The 23,631-nt window shown below is 35.1% G+C and overlaps 1 protein-coding gene across 3 annotated transcripts in view; it reads left to right on the forward strand.

Moving 5' to 3' along the window:
• Positions 1 to 23,631, forward strand: part of LOC107038901 (nuclear receptor coactivator 7) — an 89,186-nt gene that overhangs the window by 7,555 nt on the left and 58,000 nt on the right. The window contains exon 1 of one of the 3 annotated variants that reach the window (XM_015258238.1): positions 14,122 to 14,165. The exons of the other annotated variants lie outside the window; for them this stretch is intronic. The gene's annotated coding sequence lies outside the window, so the exon portion shown is untranslated. Of the gene's footprint in view, positions 1 to 14,121; positions 14,166 to 23,631 lie in introns of those variants that run through there. 3 annotated transcript variants of the gene reach the window in all.

Below are 23,631 nucleotides of genomic sequence, written 5' to 3' on the forward strand. Positions count from 1 at the left end.
CAACTGCGTGAAACACACAGTAGTATGAAACTTCAACTGCGTGAAATACACAGCAGTATGAAAATTCGGCTGCGTGAAACACACAAACTTCACGCATGCGTGGAGTGTATGGAGTGTACGGGAGTGATTCACGCAATGGTGCGAATAGTCACGGCCATAACCAAATCTCCATCGATTTTCGTGAATAAGATGTACCAGAAATCACGTTCACGGATGGACAAGGGTGCAGTTGGCACCAACTCCCAGATATCATCATCATCCTATTCCTACAATCGGAATCGTACGTGACGCGAATAATCACAGCAAAATGTTTCCCATATTTATTCTCAGAATGAAGAATTTCTTATTCGTGACACGACATAACCCCTGGTCAATAACTCCCTCGCGCATTCCGATTTAATAATATTTCTCGTTCTATTTTCTTTATTTTGTTAAAATGAGGTTGAATATTGGATTATTAACAGCGAGGACGATCTCGGGAAAATTCAGCCGAGAGTGGCGCAGAGAGACCTCGATAAGGCACGCGCGATCACGACCACTACCCCAACGATATATTTTTTTCTGTCTCCCTATTTTTATTTTTTGCATTCTTACAACTGTCGCCTATGCTTATGGAGTGATGGCAGATTAGACATAATTTGCCACTTTGTGGGCGGTTTTGCTATTGGAATAACGATAAATCTTTTGGAGTCATTAGAGCATGAAAAAAAATGTTCAGATTGTTGGAATTTTACTGGTAACGAGGAATTTTTTTTATCGTTTTGGAAAATTCATTGTTGAAAATTCAAATACTGGGAATCTGTAGAATTTTCACTGTTTTAGCAAGAAAGGAAAAATTCGATTTTGCTGAAAGTCGACTTTCCCCCCCGAAAACAGTCTAAATATGGTACTTTGACTCCGGGTGAAAAAAAAAAAAATTTATTTCTGCATTTCTGGGGCATCTGAGGGTTTCAGTGGCATTAGACGGGCCAAAAGCAAATTGCCAATTTATTAGCAACAATAACTATACTCATTTATAAAAAATGCAATTGTTAAAAAAATACATCTTCAATTTTTTTCATCCCTCACCGGATTTTATTCTCCAGTTTTGTCCGAAAAAATATCGCAAAATAATTCCAGGTATTCCGTTCGATGTTGAGTGGAGCTTTTGCCGAATTTCGGTCACGACCTTGTCGAGAGAGGCTCGATGGAAAATCATTAGGCGTCGACCTCCACTATTTTTACTCCCTCTCACTCTTTTTCTCCCTCTCGCTCTCTCTCTCTCTCTCTCCCTTTCCACCCCCGGCTTTTCCACCGATTTTTCAGCCCCCTTGTATTTTTCGTTTTTCTCAAGTAAAATATTTCAACTTGCCTCCACCATTCCTCTGGACTGTCCGTTACCGTAGAGGGGAGAAATACTTGACGTGCTTGGGGGACTGAGGATACTCGGCTATTCGAATTCTGTCGATATGGTATAGAGCCACGGCGACCTTGTGCCATCGACCAGATGCGAAAAGCCTCCTACACTTGTATCAACTCGTTTGCTACTGTCGGTGCGACACCTGCGATCGATTACGTTGGTTTACCTGGGTTTTTTGGTTTAATTAGCCTGTGGGGACGTCATTTTTGGCTTTTGGGTCTAGCTATTGCTGGAGGAATGACGCATTTAAATTCATGAAACAATTGTTTATATCAATTTTTTTTAAATCTATTTTTTTTTGAAATAAAAATGGAGTTCAAGCCTGAATAAATTTCTTTGAGATGATTTTTCTTAAAAATTAAACAAAAATGTTCGCATCCATTGGAATTCTAGTTGAAATTTTTTAAATGCATTTCAACAATTTTTTGGTAAAAATTAATGAACATGTATTTATTTGTTTATTCATCAAATATTGATAAAATCGTTTTCTTCGCAGTCTAAACAATTATGTAATCTCTCATAAAGTCTATTCATCTCGATCGAAGTAGCAATTGTTTATAGAAAAAACAAACATTTTGTTTTCAGTAGAAATGCAAATAAGAATCAGACGAAAAATTATAAATAACTTTTGCTGAATTGTTCATTTATTTTACTTCAATTAAAATTTTCTCTAAAATTTCAACTAAATTCAAATTCAAGTAACAATTGTTTACATTAATTTTTTAAATCCATTTTAACAATGTCTTTCGTTTTTTTAAGTAAAATAAAATAACTGAAGTCTTGGCTGCTGATCATCGGAAAATTGAGGCTCTGAAATTAAGAAAATTGTCGTTCTTTGATGCTTTTCCCCTTTGATTTTCCTTTCTCATGCCTCAATTTCCCCGCGATTCCGCCGCTCCGGCATTTGCGATCAATTGTAACAAGTTTAGTCCCCGCATTCAAGCGCTTCTTTCCCGCGGACTCAACGGGAATGACATTATTTTGGAATCGATTTAATACCGAATAACGAATCGAAAGCATCGATGGGATTAATTAATTCCCGGAGTCAGAGGCGGTGGCGCGAGGGGAAGGGGGGGGGGGAATTTGGCAGAATTGGGTCAAACAAAATTTCCGGTCAGACACGGGTGCCTGGTAAAGGGTAGGACTGAGGGCGGCGCGGGGAGGGCTAATGGAAAATGAAGATTGATACACCGCAAATCGAGGATGACATGGATGACGCGGAATACGAGTGTTGTCATATCAAATCAATTGATATTCAATGTGAGTACTATATCACTGTTGAAGAATTTACAGATGATGGCTCCCTACATCTGGGGAATTTTAATGTTTTTCAGAATTTATTCATTGAAAATGCGCAACTTTATGGGAAGATTAATGGAGATAATTTCTCTTCAATTATTCTGCGGAAATTAGTGAACAAATAAATTAACAGTTTGTTTAATTCAATTGAGTGAATTTTATTTGGGAAATTTTAGGGTTTTCCTGAATTTTCAAGGAATTTATTCATTGGAAATTCATTATTTGATGGGAAATTAATGGAGTTGTCAATTTCTCTTCAATTGTTCGGCGAAAATCAATGAAAATTCGGGGAAATAAATTAACAGTTTATTTCAATTGAAAACTACATGTTTATTTAAATTGCCTTTCGAAAATCCTTTATTAATTAAAAACGGAATAATTGTGGTTTTTGAAGAATTAATAAACTCTTTATTTAACCTAATGAAATAATTTTTTAAAATTAATGTTGAATTCATTAATTTCCACCAAAAATAAAACATGAAATTAAATTTAAAAATTTGAATGGAAAAATCGAATGAAAAATTTAAATTCAAAGTTATTTGTTAATTTTAATTGAATAATTGAGATTAAAATCCTAGTTTACGATGATTTCTCGTGGAATAACGAAAAAATCAAGGGAAAATATGATTTTTCAACGAAAAAATCCCCTGAAAATGTTAAAAATCTTCAAAATGTTTTTTTCTCCCCAAAATCGAGGGCAATCAGGGGACCGAGGGACTGCCCCCAAAAATAAACTTGAAATTAAAATGAAAAATTTAAATAAAAAAACTGAATTAAAAATAGAGAATGGACTTGAATCTTCAAAGTTATTTCTTAATTTTAACTGAATAATTGACATTAAAATCCTAGTTTACGATGATTTCTCGTGGAATAACGAAAAAATCAAGGGAAAATGTGATTTCTCAACGAAAAAATCCCCTGAAAATGTTAAAAATCTTCAAAATGTTTTTTCCTCCCCAAAATCGCGGGCAATCAGGGAACCGAGAGACTGTTTATCACGCCACAGACACATTAGTGTCACAAAACTTATGTCCCAGGGATAGGAGATTGTGGAGGCCTCTCTGGGGCTGAGGCGGCTGAAAAAAAGGAAGAACAAAGCTTCTGTGCGTGCAGATATGTCCGTTCTGAGGAGGGGGGGGGGCGACGGGGTGGTTTATTGTAGAGGGGAAAACCGTTGAATACCCAAGTGGTGGGGGAGATTCGACGCGCACTGAGGATGAGGCTCGAGGGGCGGGTTGCGCGCTTCCGTTCACCACTGAATACCGTCGGGCAGGGGCTCGCAACGCCAGTTACCCCGTGGCTCGTCGTGACGCGATATTTCACTCTCAAACAATCGAAAAGATAAACATAAATACGGTATAATCGTTTTGAAAATATTCCTCCGAGAATTCATAATTAATTCGGGAGTAATCAAACACTTGTCTTCGCATTCTTGTGGTTTTTTACCCCCATTTTTGTATAAATTTTTCGATAATAATTAAGGCACTCTCGAGAGGTGAGATATATCAAATTTAAGGAGGCTGTGAGAGCTGTTGGTTGTTGGTTACTTGATTAATTGATTAAAATGGAATTATTTACCTTTTTTTCGATTTTTTTCCTCCTGAAATAATCGTCTCGGGTTCTGGAGGGGCGGTTGAGTCTTAAATCCTTCATATCTCCAGAATGAACGATGCGATTTCGATGAGTCGGTGGTCATTTTCAAGCCTGAAAAAATATCTTGAAAATGAAAAAACAAATTTTGAATTTCACTCTGCCGATCTTGAGTTATTGAGGATCGAATATTCAGTTTTTTGAGATTTTCAATAATTGTAAATTTATTTGGGTTTGAATTTTTCTTTTGTCTTCTTTTTTTAATGATAACGTGGGAGGGTGCACTCCTCAATGCATCACAGCCCCTCTATTTATTTTTTATCGGGTGTGTTCATCAGAGCGATCGAGCTGGCTCATCACAACTGCAGTATAAAATAAAGGGCGTTGTTTAGAATTTTATTTTTAGCGATAGGATTATTTTTACCCTCACTTCTCATCCGGAAACTTCATTATAGAGGGAAGTTCCTCCGATCTCGCCATTTTTCCTCGTTATCTTCGTTCAAATGAGTCGATGTCGCTTTCAATAATTGAAATCTCCGCTTGTCAAGCAGAATTTCATTGAATTCGGTGGCTTCATTCCCCCATTTACGACGATTTACCCTTGAATTTACGTTTATCTGTCACCAACAGAACGAGAGGAACCGCCGGTGAAGTGAATATGTGAAGCGGGATCGAGTGAAGATGGAAAATAAAGGAAAAAACACGGGGGGAAAAGTAAAAGTAGCTTTGAAATGGAGGTTTATCGCTTCTCAATCCGCGGTTAAGTGGAGGGGGAGAGGGTAGAGTGGAATTCTTGAATACAACTAGACTACTATTGGAATCGAGCCAGAGAGGGATGATAACCTTCACCCCGGATCGAAAAAAAAATACTGGGGAGAGCATCTTCATTTTTATTTCTCCACCTTCTTTCAATTTACCCCTGAAATTATGAGGAGGCGTAGGCTCGGTGCAACTTCACTCTCATCTTGCCACTCCTGGATATTAAAATTTTTCCCGATACTCATCTTCCGTGTTTTGGGATCGTAGAGAAGCTGGGGATGTGGCAAGACGGATTTTCATTGCACTAGAACAAGGGGAATTATGAAGGAGTATCTGAAGCGATCAATCGAATTTCATGAATTTTTTCATGAATATAGACTTTAATGAGCTTTATTCATTGACGCCAATTAAAATTCAATTTTTCATACAGATTCGAAGAAATTGATATTTTTACAAAATCGATTTTTCAACGATCACTCAAAAAATTGTCATCAGAGTGGAATTAGTCATGGCTCAAAGAATTGATAACAATACCCTCTTGATTCTATCAGAATATGACGGGGTTCGCACAATTCGTTGTCGAGTCACAGCACATTGTTAATGCGATTTGAAAGAGAAAATCGGTTTCTTCGTGATTACTGAAAGAATCATCAGTAATATCAATTAAATTAGGGCTTGAAAAGTATATTTCAATGGCTTCTTAATCAAGTTGAAAAATGGGGAGAACAGCATCATTGCTTATCAAGCTACACAATACCGTCATGAGCTTTTTATATGAAACTCTCGATCTCTATAGAATTATTTGACAGAACGAAATAATATGCTAAATTTTGATGACATTTAATTGATGACATGAAAAAATAGAAGAAGAGAATAGCGAAATCAGAATTTTAAAAAAGAGAACCCATTCTGAAACCAATTTATATTTGCTTTTTATTTAAAAAAATGCAATTATCCAGTTGTTTTTCTTGAGAATATAATTTATTGCATCTTGATAATAAGTAAAATTATTGAGAGGAATGATAAAAAAAATGGATATATAGAATACTTTGTTTAAAATTAATAAAGTCATAAATTTATTCCAATTAAACTGTTTTAATTACATTTTATGAAATAAATATTTGATTTATAACAAACAAATCCTTCATTAGGAACAAATTTCCGATTTTTTAATGCAAAAAAGGATTTCTAGTGTCGAAATTATGGAATTTTAAATAATAAAGTCTTCATTTGGATCAAAAAACCATTTGTTTACATAAAAAAAATATTTATTTCATATAAAAATCAAGTCCAAGGTTCAATAAAACCTTTATTCATTCATTTAATTCAACTCAACAATTTAAACACTCAAATGAAACATTTCCTGAAAATTATGACCTCGAAAAAACTATTCTCCTCTCAATAAATAAGGCATGTGTTCATGATCACAATTAGACTTGTTTACATCAGTTTTTTCCACACTCATCACTCCCACCCCTGAAATGAATATTTTTATCATCGTCCGAGTCATTCGTATTTCGCCTCGTCTCAGCAATTTTACAATGTTAGCTTTGGTTACTCCCTATCTCGTTAATGAAATTCTAGCCCCCTCTCTGTTTGTATAAGGGAATGACATGTTGCCAGTTCCATGTGCGTTGCCGAGTTAAACGGTCAGAGAGAAAAGGTATCTCGTAATTAACGGGCCCATCAGCCTGGAAATATTCGCATCAACGGATCAAATCAATATCGTTCATTCGATATTCTATATTCTTGTTTTTCGGGAATTTTTTTTTCACGAACAGATAAACTGGGCCACTTCCATGGTCGGGGATATCCAATTATTGGGAGCGGGTTTTTTTTTATTTTTCCCCCCCTTTTGGTTGGTACACTCGTATCGAAGAATTGTTTCTTGAATTTTATGGGGGAGTGTCTCGTTTCGAACGGCTATGACTTACCTCCGAGGCAATAAAATGAGAAATATTTTAGCCCTTCTAATGAGCGCTCTAGGTGGGTAGTCGTTGATAACGCTACCTGAATCCTAATTGCGGTCGCAACGACCCTCCGGGAGGTTTATCGTTCTCACAACCCTAGGCCGTCTTTTGTTACATGTAGATTTGCTCGTGAAAAAAGGTGATAAATTAGGGAAATAAGGGAAACGAGGGGAATCGTGTGATTAAAGGGGAATACGTTATTTTTAAATGTTGAAAATTTTTGAAATTTACGCTGTTTGGACATTTTAATTATTGTTTAATTATTTTTTAATCAATTTTGAAATTAATAATTATTTTTTGATTAATTAAATTCCAGTAAAAACTAAATATTTTATCGTTATTTTTATTTATTCATTTTTTAAAATAATTATTGAATATTTTTGACAAATTTTGCCTGAAATTTCTGAAATTTACTAAATTTATTTATTGGTTATTTTCCTAAAAAATAAAAAATGCATAAATATTGTTATTAATATTCATTAATTTATTTTTCATTCAATTGGTTTTGATTTTGATTAGTCAATTGAAAAATCCGTGTAATTTTCCACTAAATATTCATATTTTTCTGCTAAAAAAATTGTAATTCCGTGAAATTAAAAATTTATTTTTATTTTAATTTTTATTTTTAAAGTGTAGGTGATGATTTAATATCTGAGAGTGATTGACCTTAATTCGTAACCATGTGTATTACCACAAATTAGTGAGGGTGCTCGAGTCTGCGACCACACCCCCTTGATTTCGCGTAGCCATCAATCAGACGCAATGGCGCCACTCGGCTGGTGAACGGCTTGGGGTGTAAGCGATATGGATCATATCTATCTCCCCTCATCCACCTATTTGTTTACGTTTGAGCGCTTTTGTGAGGCAAACACCCTAATTTTACACGATAAAAAAATTATAACTGGGATTTTACGGATATTCTAGTAGAGGGCGATATTAAATGGGATTTAGGGAGGAAATTTTGAATTTCTTTGATTTTCAGGGGTTAATCAGAATTAAATTTAGTTTTCATTGGTGAGAAACACTAAATTATTATTTAATGAAAGAAAATATAAATATTTATATTTATGTTTATTTTCAAAATTAAATTATTTATTTTTATTATATTTTTATTATTTTCGTGGAAACATTGAATTGAATTGAGAAACATTGAATTGTAATTAAAAAATGAGGAAATTTCAAATGAAATGCGGATTTTTAGTTGAATTTTCATGAAATAATCAAATTGAAATAGACAATTTCCGTTGATTCTTCCGTTAAAATGTGAATTTTTATTTTTATTGATTCGCGACAATGAAATTTGTGAAAATTTTAATGGAACTGTCGTTCAATAAATATTTCCAACAAGTCTCGTACAAAAATTTTCGTCAGCGTATTAAACTTCTCCCACCATTTCTCGGTAGAAATTTTTCCGCCGTCTCATCCTTCGCAGCCCTGGATTACCCTTTAAATAAAATCCTCGGAAAGATTCATCTCCATATTTGCGTTACTGCAAAGGGCTGGTACACGTGGAGTCACCCCGGTGCCCTTCCCCGTTATAATTCGCGCGTGCACGTGGGCCGATATTGGATTACAAAAGGGAATCCTCTTAGAATGCACGGAGAATAACCTCGAAACTCCCAATCACCAGTGCCACGCAAACTCCATAAAAACTTCATTTTCCGAACTAAGTAATTCCCATCAAGTGAGTGGCTGACAGCGCTCACGCACTTTCCCACGTGATAAGAATTATTTATCGTGAAGTTGAAGAATTTTTTGTTGAAGATTTTGCCACATTCGTTGATAAAATTTTAATAACAATTAATAGAATTTTAGTAGACATTTCGTTTAAAAAATTCTATTGGAATTTTATTAGAATTTCATATGAAAATAATTTGTTTATTTAAAATAATTTATTTAGTTCATTTCTTCAAGACAATTTCCTAGACCTTTTCATTTACTTTAGATTTCCCTTAATTTTTTTATTTTTCCAAATTTTTATTCTTTGTAATGAAAAATAGTGCGACAACTGTCACTCAAAAATATAAATTTTTAATTTATAATTGAAATCCCACGAATTCTTGTGTAAAAAAGAGAATATCATTTTTATTCTAAGTAAAGTGAAACTGATGGTCCTCTCATTCGTATTTTTCACCCGACCAATTTTTAATATAAAAAGTGTCTCTTTATTTCTGGAAATGAGAAAATTTTTCAATTTCCCTCTGCCCAAGCAAAAAAGAGTGGCGAGAAAAATCGAGGGATCAGAAAATCAGAGAGCTCTTGTGCACACGTGTACAGTTGTTGTGGAGCCTCGGGCGGAAAAAAAGTCGAGGGGCAAAAAATTATTTCGCCGTCAGAGAGAGAGGGAAAATACGGGAAAAGCTCTCTGTCCTTGACGTTAGGTATCGGGAGGGATGGGGCACTCGCCATCGAGAGAGAGGTGGTTCTCCTATTTTGCAAGGGCTTTCCAGGCCCTCTGGCAACGAACCGACCGGAGCGCAACACCCCGTCAGGCATTGTGCGATTGTCTGCCCCAAAGTAGGCCGTCACCACTGCCACAATCAGTCGGCAATACATTTTATATATTTCTCCGTGAATCTGCACTATAGTAGTTTCAGCACAACCTCGCTGAAACGTGACATTTCTGATGGCAACGGGGGAAATGGGGTAGATTTTTTTTAGAAATTCTGGAAATTGCGCATTTGGAGTTGCGAATAAACAAATTACATTTTTTATTCAACTCCATTCATTATTATTTTTTTGTTGATCTTGAAAGCAAAAGTTTGAACGTCATTTCGTCAAATTGAATTGAATAATTTTTATTTGGATAATATAAATATTTTTTTAACATAACGATATAAATTTATTAACTTTCAACAAAAACATTTCTAAACTCAATTAAAAATTCGAAGATAATAAATTTTTTCTTCATATATATATTTTTTTGAAAATTCCTTTCGATAAAAAATTATCTTAAAAAAAATGAAAAAATGGGAATTTTTCCAGAGAAATAATGAAAGGGAATTGATGGAATAAAATCCCAATTTAATCAACTAGTATAACAATCTTACCAATTTGTTTTTTGTTTATATCAAAATTGCACTTTTGAAGTTGCGAATTAACAAAGTACATTTTTTTAAATTGAATTATTTTTATTTGAATAATATAAATATTTTTTTGACATAACGATATAAATTTATCAACTTTCAACAAAAACATTTCTAAACTCAATTAAAAAATTCGAAGATAATAAATTTTTTCTTCATATATATATATTTTGAAAATTCCTTTCGATAAAAAATTATCTTAAAAAAAATGAAAAAATAGTAATTTTTCCAGAGAAATAATGAAAGGGAATTGATGGAATAAAATCCCAATTTAATCCACTCGAATAACAATCTAACCAATTTGTTTTTTGTTTATATCAAAATTGCACTTTTGAAGTTGCGAATTAACAAATTACATTTTTTATTCAACTCCATTCGTTATTATTTTTTTGTTGATCTTGAAAGAAAAAGTTTGAACGTCATTTCGTCAAATTGAATTGAATAATTTTTATTTGGATAATATAAATGTTTTTTTAACATAACGATATAAATTTATCAACATTCAACAAAAACATTTCTAAACTCAATTAAAAAATTCGAAGATAATAAATTTTTTCTTCATATATATATTTTTTGAAAATTCCTTTCGTTAAAAAAATTGTCTTAAAAATAAAAAAAATGGGAATTGGTATAGAATTGGGATTTAATTCACTCGAATAACAATTTTATCCATTTGTTTTTCGTTTATACCAAGTGTTATTATTAAAGGCCGTAATGTGCCTGAACAAACCGAATAATTTCCTGGGAAACCGTCCATTTGATCCATGCGGTATCCCAAGTTTATGCAAATGTTTGTTGTTCATTCGGCAAACAGCCCCGAGGGGGGAGGGGGGGGGGTGATGAGGGGGATGAGGTAACCCGGTTTATTCAAAACGGCTGGGATTGGAATAGAGATGTATGAAGGGAGTTTGAAGAGGGGACCCCGGAGAGGGGGTGATATATCGCATCTATCTCTCGCGCGTGGCTTGACCCATTTGCCCCCATTTTATGGTGCGTGAAAACTGTTATCCCGAGTTGAGGATTTTGCACCAACTGCTTCTGCGCTGGATAATAGCAATAAAAAATGAGGAGGGGGGGCGGGGTCGGGGAATAAGTGGTGAGAGTACTCGAGTGGTCAGCCCCAGTGAATATTACGTAACGCCTTGTCTTTGAATCTTTATCGAGACTTTGTGGGTCTTTTTTTCTTGTTTCACACTTTCGGAGGATAATGTGGGGGCGAGGTTGAAATAAAATTCCAGATTTCCGTGAAAATTTAATGGAATTCTACATTTTTGAACCGCAATTTTTTTGGATTATGAGAGTTAACATTAATATTGATAACGTTGAGTGTGATTTGAGGGGAGAAAAAATATGAAATCATATTTATTTGTTTTCAGGGGGTAATTGAACGGAAATTAATTGTTTTTCATCAAATTGTGAATTTTGTTTAATTTTGTTTTAAAAAAATGGAGATGAAATATAATAATTTGGAAAATTAGTGAGGAATAAAAAAAGGTGTGGGATGAGGTGGGGAGGGAAACAATGAAATCATAATAATTTATTTTTACGGAATAATTGAACGAAAATTTTTTTTTTTTCATCAAATTGTGAATTTTATTTAATTTAATTTTTTAAATAGAGATGAAACGTGATAATTCTTAAAATTATTGAGGAATAAAACAAGATGAGGAATGAGATGGAGAAGAAAAAATATGAAATAGTTATCATTTATTTTCATGGAATAATTAGATTTTTTCATGAAATTGTTAATTTTTTTTTTTTTATTAGAGAATAAATTTAATTTAATAATTCTCAAAATGATTAACGAATAAAAAAGATGAGGAACTGTTTCTCTTTGTCTCCATGAAAATGCAATATCTCACGTGAGAAAATATGCAAACCGAAGAGCGGATATAAGCGGATATAAGTTGATTGATAGAGTCAATATTGGAGTGTCCCCGCTCCCCTTGTAACGACACACATACCTCAAATTTCGTAACGATTGGTGCCCATTTGCATTATCTCATCCCCCGAGTAATTCTCATTGATTCAATAATCCAAAATTAATTTCCCTCTCCCGATGTTTTTTATCCGAAACACCTGATGCCTTCGTGATTCAATCTACGTATTCATCTGGTGCATCTGTTGCCCCTTCGAATCCATCAGTAAATTGTGGCAATACATCATCTCCAGCCAACTCTCCTGACTTTCTTGTCTCAAATCTAATTTTCTGAGCGAAAAGTACGAGAACGATGAAAAAATAGAGGATAATTGCATTTTATTTTCAATTTTCTACTCTTTTAACCAATATTTTAATTTAAAATGAATAAATTTGCATAAAATGATTCTCCATTCGGTCTGGATAAATTATTCACCTCAATTATTGAAAAGTTTTCGTTGAAAAAATTTTTTTAATTGACAAAAATATTGTTGAAATGACTAAAGAAATTAAAATAAAAAGTTTTATTCAACTCAAATGCTCTGGGTTTTCCTCGCAAAAGTATTCTGGGGGCTGTATTCTCAATAAAAATACAAATTCTCCAATGAACTCCGCCATTTACAAGAGATAATGTGAAAATGTTTGAGAGATGTGTCCTCAATCGTCGTGGGGTATTAGCCCAAGAGCTTATGCGCTATAGAACTAGTACAGCAAGGTGGGGGACGAGCACAAGGTCAAGCTCACAGCTGTTTCCCATCTACCCCTCACCGAATGGAGGATCTTGTTCACTCTCAGAGTATTCTTTCCACCACCCCCAGAGCCCACCGAAAGGCCTGTATTGATCCCCTTTCACCCCGAAACTCAGCCAATCCCAGCCTCCATCCTGTTTTCTCGCGTGGAGAATCGCCTCCCAACATATTTTCCGAGATACATGTTTATGTTGGGTGTTTCCGTGGATCGATGGGAATACTGCGTTTCAATTTTTATTTTCGTGGAATTTAATGAAGTGAAATGCTTCATTTTTTCTTCATTAAATTTTCACGTCGTTGTGACAGAAAAACAAGTGGATAATTGTATTTTTTTTTATAAATGAGTGGAGCTTTTGTTGCTAATAAATTAGCAATTTTTTGTTGAGTTTTTTCGTGTCAGGGTATACTATCATCAGTTGAAATGTCATCAGAATTTAGCGTATCATTTTGTTCTGTCAAATGATTCTACATTCAGACCCTCTCAAACAATGAGCTGTAACTCAACATCAAATTGTGCGACCCCCATCATATTCTGATAGAATCAAGAGGGTATTGTTATCAATTTGTTGAGCCATGATTAATTCCATTTTGATGACAATTTTTTGAGTGGTCGTTGAAAAATCCATTTTTGAAAAAATTAATTTTAATTGGCTGAATGCATAGAAATTCGACTGATTTTTTGCAAGAAAATTTAGAAAAAAAATGAATAAAAGGGAAAAATCAATGGAAGACGAAGATAAATAATTTTAAATTTCATCAGTAATTTTTTTTTCATTATTTTCTAAAAAATTCTCGTAAAAAAGTTTCCAACATCCAATTGACACGTTCACGCCTCAATAAAAATTCTAAAATTATTCTACACAAAAATAAAAACAAAACTTAAATCCCCTTCAGAAACATTGTGAATCATGTGAGAATCCACAGACTCCTTGGAATATCTCGTCTGGCTCTCGAGTAGTTTGATCACAAAAACAGAGTTACAAAACAAGTGCTGATGCGCAGTCGACACAAACAGACGGATCAAACGGCCGGCGAGAAAAAAAATATAATAATCACAACACTTGTAGTGAACGAGGAGAGACGAGAGGTGATCGAACGGTTTTAGAATGTCAGATGTTGGTGAGCAACCGTGCGCCAGTGGTCATTGCATTCTAGAGGAAAAATCAAATTGACAGGAGCTTCGGAAGTTGTTTATTTTTGTTCGCGTTTGAATCTCGACGTTGACGGGTGAATAAGGGAGTGGGGGATTTAAAATAAATCGAGAAAAATGGCATTATTCTCGGGGGGTGGAAACTCACCGAGGTCTCAAGACAATAGTGCATCTCCCACACCGGCCAGACAGCGCAGCTTCAAAGATCGACTGCGGGAGGGACTGAATGCTGGATTCAACTGGCAGTGAGTGAATTATCTCTTAAATGAAACAGAATTTTACGGAATTATTTTATTTCTCTGTGTTTTTTTGTTATCATTGTTGTTGACATTAATTATTCATTTTATTTATGCCATTTATTTGATCTGGCAATTGATGAATTGAATAGCCAAACGGTAAAACGGTTCAAGATTTCGACTGTTGGCCGGTTTTCAATGAAAATAAAGAAAACTAAGGGAGATGGCCAAATTTTTATGAAGAGCTTTTTTGTAGAGTGAATTGAGAGCTACAAAAAAGGTCATTACGAAAATTTCGTTATCTCCCTTAGATTTCGAGATATTCATTGAAAACTTGATTAATGGATTTGTTTATTTGTTGATTTGTTTATTTATGACGGATCCAATAGCTAAAGTCAATAATAGAAATTAATATATTCAAAATGAAAGAGTTACTTTATGAGAGCTGTAAATTCTTTATGAATTTTTAATTAAATAGGGAAGATGGGGTGAAGTGGAGCTCTTTAAATCGTCAATATCTCGTGAACAAAAAATTAATGAATTTTATTGTGTTGATCTTGAGATATTGATGATTGGAAATGGCCCATTTTGCCCTACGCTCTTCTAACATCTTCATCGCATTTATTGTTGGGTCAATTAGCGACATTATCGTCTTGAACACTTGAGCACTTTCGCCCAGAGATGGCGCGTTGAGTGTAATTCGGACTGGAAATCATGAATAATTTTTGTAATTGAGAAATGTCGTGAGCAATTCCGCAGTCATTTTCCGAAAACGATCATTTTCAATCAATTGAAAGCTCAAGACTATCAAATTCGCCTCAATTTTCTTGTTTTTCTAGTCCTTATTTTCTCGAATTTCCTGAAATCTCAATGGAACAATCACTTGACGAAAATTTCAAAAAAATGTATCAGAAATTTCAGTCAAAAATTCCAAGATTTTTCACACTAAATTTTCTTGCAAGGGATCAATCTAATTTCAGGATTTTTTTCGTGAATATATACTTGAATAAGCTCTACTAATTGCCATTAATTAAAATTCAATTTTTCATACAGATTGAAAAACTTGATTATTTTTTTCTAAAATCGATTTTTTCCACGATCACTCAAAAAATTGTCATCAAAATGGAATTAGTCATGACTCAAAAAATTGATAACAATACCCTCTTGATTCTGTCAGAATATGATGGGGCTCGCACAATTTGTTGTCGAGTTACAGCACATTGTTTATGCGATTTGAAAGAGAAAATCGGTTTCTTCATGATTACTGAAAGAATCACCAGTAATATCAATTAAATCAGGGCTTGAAAAGTATATTTCAATGGCTTCTTAATCAAGTTGAAAAATGGTGAGAACAGCATCATTGCTTATCAAGTAACACAATACCGTCATGAGCTTTTTATATAAAAATCTCTATCTCTGTTACTCAGGTAGCAGTCTATTATGTTGAATACTTATTCATATTGATTCATGGTCCCGACTAACTTCTGACAGAGCCTGGGTTAAACTCTGGCTAAATCCTGAATAAACCCTGATTAAGTCCCGGCTGTACACTGATTAAACCTTGATTGAACCTCGATTAAACCCGGACTGAAAACGAATTCGAGTCTCGAGAGGGTCTGAATGTAGAATCATTTGACAGAACGAAATGATACGCTAAATTTTGATGACACTTCGATTGGCGATAGGACTATCACATGAAAAAATTGAAGAAGAGAATAGTGAAATAAAAATGAAAAAAAGGAGAATCCATTCAAAAAATGCAAGTACCCACTTGCCTTTATTATGAATCACGCGTGACATTTTCCCCCTGCAACCCTTCAATTTCCCTCGCCTTCGTCCCGTTGGTCAGTCAATAGTGACCCTGAGTGTGACGTCAAAGGGTCCAATCGAGGCCTCTCTCTATGCTAACAGCCACAGCAGAGACCCTCTGCATACGTGTGTGGAAAAAGAAAAAGCCTTTCCGTCGAAACGTTCGAGGACACGTCCGTTACGGAGAGCATTCTGCATGTCACACGTTTGTGATATACACCCTACCGTGACCTTGCTAGGCTATACCAGACAGCTGAAACAAAGCCAGTCGACGTGTACAAACGATACAACGTTTTAAACGTTCCTGGTTGTTCGCTCTCTCTCTCCCTCCCCCCTTCCCCCCTTCCCACGAGTTTCCTCTTTTCGTCATTGTTGGGCAGAAAGACACAGACGAGAGACGCTCTACTGGCGATGTGAAATTGTGCCGATTCACTTGGGGTAATACAATGTCGCTGGATGCTCAATATGAGACCTTCGATATTTATGACAACTGATGAATGTATTGTACGTTTTGTACGGGAGAATTGAAAGGGGTTTAATTCAAAATTTATTTTTGTCGGGCGAAGTCTGGGGCTGATTTAAACTGACATTTCCACTCATCTCTCACGCGTTTCAGGGATTTTATCACAGGATTTTATGGGGAAATTGAGGAGAATTGGGAAAACATGAATTTTCAATGAATTTTTTTTTAATGGAAATTAGGAAATATTTTCTCGTGGATTTTCCTATTTTTTTATTTTAATTTTCATTGAATAAGTGAACTTAGGGCAACTGGTGAGTGTATTGTACGTTTTGTACGGGAGAATTGAAAGGGGTTTCATTCAAAATTTATTTTTGTTGGGCGAAGTCTGGGGCTGATTTAAACTGACATTTCCACTCATCTCTCACGCGTTTCAGGGATTTTATCACAGGATTTTATGGGGAAACTGAGGAGAATTTGGGAAAATATGAATTTTCAATGAATTTTTTTTTAATGGAAATTAGGAAATATTTTCTCGTGGATTTTCCTATTTTTTTATTTTAATTTTCATTGAATAAGTGAACTTAGGGCAACTGGTGAGTGTATTTTTCGTTTTGTAGGGGAGAATTTAAAAGGATGGGTTTAATTCAAAATTATCATGATTTGATCGATAAATCGATGAGATATGTAAAAAACGTGAATTTTGAAAAACGAGTGGAAAATCCAGAAATATTTCCCCCTGAATTTTCCTCACATTTTTAATTGTAATGGATTAATTGAACTAAAAATTTCACTTCTCATTAATTTTTTCATTAAAATTTTGAATTTTCAATAGCAATTCTTTGAAATTTTAGTAGAAGTGTCATTTCCTTGAAAATTTCAGGAAAACTATGAATTTTAGTTCAATTATTTACTAAAAATTTTAAAAAATGAGGACAATTCACGTGAATACAAAAAGATTGAGGGAAAATTACTGAAAAATTTAGTTCTCATGTTGTTTTAATATAATGGATGGAAGAGGCAAATAATGAGAATTGTTATTTGTCAAATTAGTCAGGAAAACTTGTCTAAATTATTCCCCCATTGCGACGAATAGAGTAGTTCGTACAGCCAACGAATGACCGCAAGCACGAGAGAAAGAAAAATAATTCATTCGTGGAGGAACCCATTGGAGAATACTCTCAGTGAATTGGAGAAAGGCAATTGCATGATTAAATTATCGATGGGCTTGAGTTTTCTATGGATTAAGGTAAAGTAGTCGCTGGATTGCAACTCGCAAGATGTATTTGTGCGTTGGAAAACTTCGCCAATAGGAAAGACCCATTAGGGATGAGTGGATTATTCTTCCGGGATTGATTTGCGGATAGCCCTCAGGAATAATTAGGATGAAAATTCTCCACCAGACGTAGCATCGAAATTGCCTGAACATTTTCTCGATATTTCTCCCGTTTAAGTAACAAAATCCAATCGCAAAGACTGAATTTTCCCTTTTCGTCCTCCAACTTCATCTTCCACTCGAGTTTATTTCTCTCATGAGTGGTTATGAATTCACAACAAGTTGTCGACGTTGATCTTTCATACTTGATACACTTGAGACTCTCAACGAGACGGTATATGAAATAAATCCTCACTGTTGGCATATCCCCGAGTCGCACAAATTCGTAGCCTTGGCCTCATTTTTTTCTCACAAACGAGGAGAGAAAAAATACCAGCCAGATGTACTTTCGCCAATGGATGAATTCCCCATTTTATCATGAATCCGCGAGTTATCTTGTGCTTTATCAAGCGAGGAAATCCCAAGCGTCGACGTCTGGCCCCAGTATTTTTCATCCATCGGACTAAAAATATCCCTTTTTACTCACTAATTAACACTTTCCGTCGCAATAAAACAAACTCCCCATTAAAAATTAAATAAAACCCCCTTTTAAAATGATATAAAATCGCCAAATGACGTTTTCACCGCGAAGAAAATAAATTCTTTATCACCTCGTCCGAAGAACTTCATCAAATTAATTAATTTCCACTCAACATGGCAATTAAATACCGTAAATAATTCAACCTGTCACCAACAAGGATGAAATACCCTCGAAGCGGTTGTCCCCGTGCGGTCGATGCCCCTCGCCGAATAAAAAATTCGATTTGAATTCCGCATTCAATATTTGGCTCAAGGGCACTGAAGTCTTTGTTATTGTTCTGTACGAAATACCTGGCCCCGAGGTGATTCCATCAAAGACGTCAGCCTTCTGGCTAATATCTGGGGTAGGACTTGATGTTAATCTTTCCCTGAAATGAGACGAGAGGAAAAAGTAATGGGAAAACAGAAGGGAAAGCTGATCGAAGGGCAACGAAGCTCGCTTGATTGCTTTTTCCGAGATCCCTCATCTCCTCAACTCATCTTTTTGCCCACGTACAAGCTTAGATGGCGTTCCCCTCCGTTTTTTTTTTCATCATCTCGTGGTTGAGCTTGTTTGCCCCACCCGCGTCGCACGGAAGCCTTTCAATCAATCGCTTCCGTGAGTCTAGTGTATTCCTCGGGGGTTACCACACTCACATGAAAATAAACAGTTTGCTGGTGATGGGGGAGGGAGAGTGTTAATGTCGGGATGAATTAGTAGATTTTTTAAAGAAAAAATGAGGTTTTTTTGGGTTTGGATTTTTTAGAAGGGGGAGACCTTTTTGGGAAACTGCCATTTTTTGGGGGTTTAGTGGTTGTTTTTGGGAGAGGGAATCTTGAAACTTCGCATTTTTGGGCAGCAGGAAGACGAGAAATTGATCATTTGGTTGAATTTTGGATTAATTGGGATTTGAAATTTTATTTACATGAATTTTATTGCACTGTTGACAAAATTTGGCTGCATTTTCCGGAAAACGACTTGGAATTCGATTTAAGGGGAAGAAGTCAATGGAATTTCAAGTTTCCTCGAGAATTCGCGTAAAGTCCTGATTTGTACGAATTTTCAGGTGAATTCCCTTGAATTTTCAGGAAATTCCTAGAGTTTCAGGAATTTTTTAAGGAATTTGAAAATTCGGAGGAATCAGAGATTTGAGGAGAAATTTCTTGGAATTTTGCTGAGTCTTTATTAATTTTCTCGGAATAATTAAAATGAAATTTACAGTTCCTATGAATTTTCAGGCAATTCCTTTGAAATTCTTGAAATTTCAGGAATTTTTCAAGGAATTTCCGGCAAAGTCAGAGGAATCTGGAATTTAAGGAGAGATTTCTCTGATATTTCATCATTTTTCATTAATTTCCCCGGAATAATTGAACTGAAATTTACAGTTCCTATGAATTTCCTAGTGAAAATGAATATTCACTGCCGAATTTCCTTGGAATTTTAGGAATTTTTAAAGGAATTCCCTGGAAATTCAGAGGATTCGGAAATTTAAGGAGAGATTTCTCGGAATTTTTCTGATTTTTCATTAATTTTCCCTGAATAATTAGACTGAAATTTACAATTCCCAAAGATTTCTGAATAAAATTATGAATTTTCAATGATGAAATTCCCTGAAGTTCTCCTTGATAAAAATATCAAAAAATCTATTAGACAATTTTCCTTACTTTTTATTATTCATCCATATATCTTTATCCATTCATTCATTCACTCATTATTTCTCTTTCAATCCATTATTTCTCTCCATCCATTTTCCCTACTTTCATCACTTTTCGTTAATTCTATAAAATTCAGAACTTTTTCCGAAAAACTTTCTCCCCTTCTGTTGACTCACTCACGATATTACAATTTTCATCATCATTATTCATCTGAAAGGGGGAACCCCAGCGATTTAAACCCCAGGAAAAATTTATAGTCATAAGCCTAGGATAGAGCGACTTAAGAATTTTTCTCGGTTCTTGCAATCGCAGATGTGTTTAATCGTCTTTTGATCTGCGAGAGCTGCTATTCGCGAAACAGAATTAAGCCCGGAGTTCCGATGAAATGTTTTTTGCATGTTGTTTTTAACGGCCTCGCGCACGTGTCGCCCCCCAAAGTCACTGGTGTTACGGGATGAGTTGCGCTGCAGCCACGCGAGTCATGCTCACATGTTTAGTTGTTACGGAGTCGGAGAATTCGGTGTGTTGAGCTGTTTGATTTATGGCGAAGAACCCCTCCACGATACTATGCAAATTTAGATACAGCACATGATAATACGGTACTGACCCACATTTTGAGTCAGGGTCAGACAAAATTTTTGAGAATGGAGGGACATGGCAAATCAGTCTCACGGGATTTAGCAGAATCTGATTTATTCTGATCCATTTTTTACACTTTTGCATCATTGAAATTCGGGAAAATTCCATTGACAGTATTATCATCTCAAAATAGTCGTCAAGAATTTCAAAACTTTTTTTTTTATTCAAGAATGATTTTAAGGATATTCCAGTACTTTTGCTATTTTTTCTGGAGTGAAATGATTTTCTACTTTTGTAGTCGATCATCAGAGCTCTCATTTGATTTTATTATTTAAACTTTGCGAAAAATTCGAAAGTTGAAAGAAAAAAATAATTTAAAATTGCAATTTTTGAAAATTACGAGAAATTTCGGTAAATAATTTATAAACAATCAATTTTCAAATTTATTTATATTCAGAATTCTACCAGAAATCAATTTCATGTCTGAAAAAATAAGGTTTCCCTAAGTTGAAGCAATTTAAATTATTTATTTATAAACAACGAATGTTTAAAAAAACATTTTCGTCGTTGAAAAATTTTCATTGTAATTTGACGAGAAAATCGATGAAAACCGTGAATGTTTGTTCAATTATTCAGTGAAAATTAGGAAAAATGAGAACAATTAAGGTGAACACAAAAAAATGACGAAAAATTACTGAAAAATTCAGTTCTCATGTTGTTTTAATATAACGAATGGCAGAGGCAAATAATGAGAATTGTTATTTGTCAAATTAGTCAGGAAAACTTGTCTAAATTATGTCCCCATTGCGACGAATAGAGTAGTTCGTATAGCCAACGAATGACCGCAAGCACGAGAGAAATGAAAATAATTCATTCGTGGAGGAACCCATTGGAGAATACTCTCAGTGAATTGGAGAAAGGCAATTGCATGATTAAATTATCGATGGGCTTGAGTTTTCTATGGAATAAGGTAAAGTAGTCGCTGGATTGCAACTCGCAAGATGTATTTGTGCGTTGGAAAACTCCACCAATGGGAAAGACCCATTAGGGATGAGTGGATTATTCTTCCGGGACTGATTTGCGGACAGCCCTCAGGAATAGTTCAGGATGAAAATTCTCCACCAGACGTAACATCGAAATTGCCTGAACATTTTCTCGACACTTCTCTCGTTAAAGTAAAAAATCTAATCGCAAAAACTGAATTTCCCCTTTCCGTCCTCCAACTTCATCTCGTTTTTTCCTCCTCCCTCAATTTTATTCGCAAAATAAAAATGCAGAGGACACGATCGACGCTTTATGCTCATTACATAACCGATGTCAAACTACCCGGGTCGCATGTGCGCTTCGCAGACATTCAGATCTTATTTGCTCAGTTAAAAATATATGTACAAACATCACTGATATGGCTACCGAGCTCATAACTGACTAATCGTTTCAACGAGTCCAGCTAATTTGTTGAACAATTCCATCCGCCAGTCGTCTGCGTTTGTTTTCCTTTCCCCTATTTCTATCCCACCCGGGAAAATTTAAACATTGATAAAGGGAAGATAATGGGGAGTTGGGAATATTTTTTTTTTATTTTCCAAATGAAAACATCACCACTGTTTGCTACAATCGCAAATGTCGTTTTCGTTTTATTGCTCGTTGGCATCAAGTGTCATGACATCTGGTAACTGATACATTTTTCTGTTCTCAACGTATGTGTCACATCGAGCACATGCAGCGGTTATAAACATGCGCATCTATTTTACGTGGAAATGTGCTCAAGGTGCGTCTTCATTATTTAGATGTTACAAGTTTTTAACTGCTGTGACTGTCATTTGAATATCGAGCAAATGGTGATTACGAATGCTAATGCAAGTGTTGGGTACTGTTTTTTAGTTCTTTTAAACGATTTCAGGGTATTGTTTGGTAATTTAAACAATGGGATGGCGGGTTTGGGAGATGAATTAAAATGTGTTCAAGGATGGGGGAGAAACATTACTGCTAATGGTTGGTTATTCTTTTTTATGGGCAATTCAATGTGATCAATTTTTATCATCTGCATTCACTGTTGGAAAACTGTTGATATTTCGCCAGCAATTTATTTTACAGAATTAATTGAATTTTCGACTAATTCGGTTAATTAACATTCTAGTCTATCTGCCTAAATTTTTTGGCTTCTGTTAATTTTCGTGGAATAATTCAACTGGAATTTACAATTTCTCTTGATTCTACCATGAAGTTTTGCATTTTAAACAACGAAATTCAAAACACGAATATTTACTACTAAATTACGTTGAATTATGCGCTAATAATTGAATTTTCAATGACTGAATACCTTGAAATTTCAATGGAACTGTCACTCGATAAAAATTGCCAACTATCGGAAATAAAATGAATGAAAATAAAATGAAAACTAATTGAGTAATTTCGAATTTTTTCCGAAAATCCATGACTAACTTTTGGATGATACTGTCTTGGGACACACCTTAATACACATCCTTAGCACAGCGTTCAATTTCCTCCGTCACACTTGAAGCATGTCCCGAAGCCGCCAGTATCTAACGTTTTAGTCCCCTCGAATTTTCCGCAATGACGCGCACATGAAATGATGCAGCCAAAAGCGGAGATTCCCGAGATTCTCAGTGTATGGATCACAACCCCCGGCGTCTCCAGTCAACCCGAGGTACCCTTTCAGTTGAATTTTGAGACGACGTAGTTCGCCCGACCTGGTTTGACTCCGTAAAGGATGAACTGACCCTCAGGGACTCGTCCGCCGCCATTTCAATGAACGGAAAAAGAACAAAATTCGTAATTCTTCGTTTTTCGTGCTGAGGAGAAATCCAATGAACTTTCGGAGACTTTTCATGCCAGAAGTTTCCCTGCGTGATGTTCTGGTTTTTTAAAGAGGGGTTCTTAGTAATTTCTATTAGTTTTCCTTTCTTTTAATTTTATTTCTGGTTTCATTGGTTTTATTCCGGAAATTGCCGGTAGTTTTGTTGAGAGTTTTTATTAAGTACAGCTCTACTGAAATTTCAGAGTTGAAAACCAGAGTTGTGCCAACATTGTCCAGTCGGCTCTAGGACCAGCGAGTC

The sequence above is a fragment of the Diachasma alloeum genome, unplaced genomic scaffold (assembly GCF_001412515.2).
Source record: "Diachasma alloeum isolate Michigan unplaced genomic scaffold, Dall2.0 Dall_scaffold_00289, whole genome shotgun sequence".
Classification (NCBI taxonomy): domain Eukaryota; kingdom Metazoa; phylum Arthropoda; class Insecta; order Hymenoptera; family Braconidae; genus Diachasma; species Diachasma alloeum.